Here is a 3,837-nt window from a genome sequence, read left to right as displayed (position 1 = left end):
CTTCAATTCTGTTTTTTTTTTTATTATTTTATTAGAGTATAATCTAGTGTAGTTTTGTTTTCAGTATAAGTTTAATGAAATTGGCTGATGTGTCAGCTTCTTATTGGTGGCACAAAATGTGACTTTTGTGCAACAGGTGCACTCAAGTCGATCTCTTAGTGGACACAAAAGAAAAATTAAAAGTCTCCAAGGGTAGCTCAATCGGCTGTGGACCACGCCTAATGAAGCGGAGGTCACTAGTTCAAATCCCCCTTCCCCCTTCCCTTGTGTGGACATGTCAAAAAAAAAAAAAAATTAAAAAAGATTGTATAGGGATGTGATAGTATATATGTTGTATAGGGATGTGAAAGTATAACAAAAATGCTTTGTAGCCTAGTGGTTTGTGTGGTGGATTTTGGGGGTGAGGGGTATGTGTTCGACTCTTGAAATGTGGTTTTTTGGGTTTTTATAAGTTCGGTTTATTATATATAGTTTATTTATATGTAATTAATATCACAAAAGGCTTAATGGTTCAATGGTTAAGGTTTTGGATTTTGGGGTGAGAGGAGGGGTTTGAGTCCTATGATGGGTTTTCTTGGGTGTTTTTAATGTGGTTTTATTATATATATATATATAAAAGCTTGGTAGCTTAGTGTCTAAAGCCTTAACCATTGCACCCCTTCGAACTCAGGGGTCGCTGCTATTGACATGGTAAAAATTAAAAAGATCATTAGCTAAGGCACCGCTATTGTTGTTCATTATGATGGGGATTTGAACTTTGAGATATTGAGACATTGCACATTGGAATTAATTAGAAGTTTCATATTTATGTGCTAGTTTACTTTACAATGTTTCGAACTTGTGATGCCTTGAACTCTCTTTTGTAAGTAATTAGACTTTAAAATTTCAATTCGTTGAGGAGATGGAATTTACCTTTTTAAGGTTGCTTATAAATGAAAATCATGATTTTGAGTGACACTTTAATTTTTGGATAACATGAACTTTGCATAATGTTCGTAGGTAACATTCCTGGAAAACCCTCACGAGACTTCACTTGTCATCTAGAGAATGCCTAGAGGTTTAAAAGGCTTGTTGCATACGTTAAATGCAATCGTACATCCTACGAAATATGAATTTATCTTTTTGTTTTTCATTTTTTTTAGTTTGTATTGCTAAGGGACTAGCAATATGTAAGTTTGGGGGTGTGATAAGTGCAAAAATATCCATATTTAAGCCCCTTACTTTACACTTGTTAATTTCTTAGACTTATTATTTTGTGTTATTTTATTTCCCTTTTATGTTTTTACGTATTTTTGTAGGTCATAGAAGAAATGCAGCTCTTGTTGAAATTTTGGACTTAAAGCTAATTTGGAACAAAGCATCCAAATAGTGCGATCGATCGCACTAGATCTATGCTCGAGTGCACCAGCAATCGAGCATCCAAGCCAAGGAGTGAGTGCAAGGTGTTTGCGTGAAGTTGGCTCGAGCACATCTATGCTTGAGCGTCCAACACAAGGCTCGATCGCAGGTGTGTGACCGAGCGCACTACTCCTACAATCGAGCGCACCCATGCGATGGAGAAAGCCATGATGCGGCCAAAATTCCATCTCCTTCCAAATTAGGGTTTCCCAAGTCCTAGTTGTACTAGGATTAAACCCTGCGATTTTACTAGGTTTCCTAGGGGTTCAAGGATTTTTCTAGGCCTATAAATAGAGCCTTAAGCTTCGTAGAAAAAATACACTTGCTTTTGGGGAAGAATTGACGGCTCTTCATGCTCAAGTTTTCAGGTTTATTCTTTTCCTTTTTATTTTATTATGAAAATGTTTAACATCAAACTCATGTAATACTGTAGTAGGGCTAGATTGAAGCCCTAATCATGTTTATTTAATATTTCAATATTGGCGCCTTTGTAATAATCATATTGTGATGCTTAACTTGATTATTCCCTATTTAATTGCATTTCTCATATGAGTGTGTTTGGCCAACATATGCATGTGGTATGGATTAGTTATTTAAGTCAATTTGGATTATCGATTCCTGGGCTTAATAAAGTGACAAAAGATATCTTTGTGTGTTCTTGGGTTAATCAACATGGAGAACCGGGAGTAGACACCTATGCTCTAGGTCTCATGTGTTTGTCGATTTTCATAGATTTATGCTTTCTTAAAAAAAAACTTAGTAGACACCCATGCTAAATCCTTTGAAGAAGAAAAGAATTAGAGTAGACACCCATGCCTAATTCGTTGCTTAGAGAGATCAATAACTTATGGAGTAGACACCTATGCCCTTAGGTTGACAAACATTAAGTAATTGTAATATGATTTGATCATTGGCATATTGTTATATTATCTAAGTGTGATTAGTGGTAGATATCAAAGCCCTACCTTATATCTTTATTGAATCAAAATCAATCTTTTATCTTCTTTTTTTTACAGAAATTAATTTTAATCAAAATTTATCAATCCTCGTGGGAATGATCTTGTACCTGCACCCTATACTACTATTTTGATCTTATGCACTTACGAGTTAAAACGTAACAAATATTATCTATTAATTCAGGTGGTATTTGCAACAATAAGTACCTTGAAGATGAGTGGAGTATCTGGATGGGAGTGGGTGCTTTTTTATAAGCCAGTATTGGTTTATTGGGAAGCTCTTAAAAAAAAAAAAAAAGGTCTACAACATTTCTTGGTGTCCAAGGTAAAGCTCTTTAGTTGCATGGCGTTGGTGCATGTGATCTGGTTTTGTTATTCCATTTTGGTGTGAGTTTTTGGTTGATTGTGTGTTTCTTAATTCTTAGGTGATGTAGATTATATTCTAACATTGAAAATCGATTTGTCCAAAATTGATCGTCTTCCTTGCAAGACATGCAGTATTTCAATTTGGATTTGAACAAATTTGTTTAAATCCAAATTGAAATACTTTTGGCTTGTTAGAACTTTTAGGAACAAAATCTCTAAAACGTGATATGTTAGTACACTGACCGGCGACAAGCACATGCCTTTGGAACCTGATCGACTTCCCAAAAACATGTCCACGAAAACCAAATTCCTCTCCCAAAATCTCACGCCTTGGAACGTGATCGACTTCCCACAACCATGTCCACCAAATTTGGTTTTAAAACCAAATTCCTCTCTCAGAATCTCACGCCTTGGAACGTGATTGACTTCCCACAACCATGTCCACCAAACTTGGTTTTAAAACCAAATTCCTCTCTCAAAATCTCACGCCTTGGAACGTGATCACGTCCACCAAATTTGGTTTTAAAACCAAACTCCTCACTCAATATCTCAAGCCTTGGGAACGTGATAGACTTTCCACAACCATGCTAAATCACCACTCTATTTAACCCCACCTATCTTCTCCACCAAAACCGAATCCCTCTCTCAATATAGCAGCATCAAGGAGAAGAGGAAAATGGGGGAAAAGAATGAGGAGAAGAGAAAATTGAGCAGTGGAGATGATGTGGAAGATGTACGCTTTGATGGGTAGGGTTTGAATTACGTACGATATGGATGGGTCACTAGGAACAATAAGGCGGAGGCGAGTGGCAAGATCAATGGTGGAAACAGTCAATCTCGAGACTCTTGCTCCCTACTTCAAGAGGGGAATTCTAAAGCCCACCAGATGGGAACAACGTATTATTGCACGAGCTCCAAATGGAAAACCTTTCCAAGGCAAGAAGGCACTTGGCAGACTAGTCACGTCAAGTGGGAAGGTTGTTTTTGTGACATATGTCACCCCCCATGGTTTTGGGAACACATGTTTCTTAATCAATTTGGGGATAAGCCAAATAAGAGAAGAAAGAGAAGAACTAGAAGGAGGAATAAACAAGCCAAAACAGAAGATCAGCCTATG

The sequence above is a fragment of the Corylus avellana genome, chromosome ca11, assembly GCF_901000735.1.
Source record: "Corylus avellana chromosome ca11, CavTom2PMs-1.0".
Classification (NCBI taxonomy): Eukaryota; Viridiplantae; Streptophyta; class Magnoliopsida; order Fagales; family Betulaceae; genus Corylus; species Corylus avellana.
Note: the sequence above shows the minus strand (reverse complement) of the source record.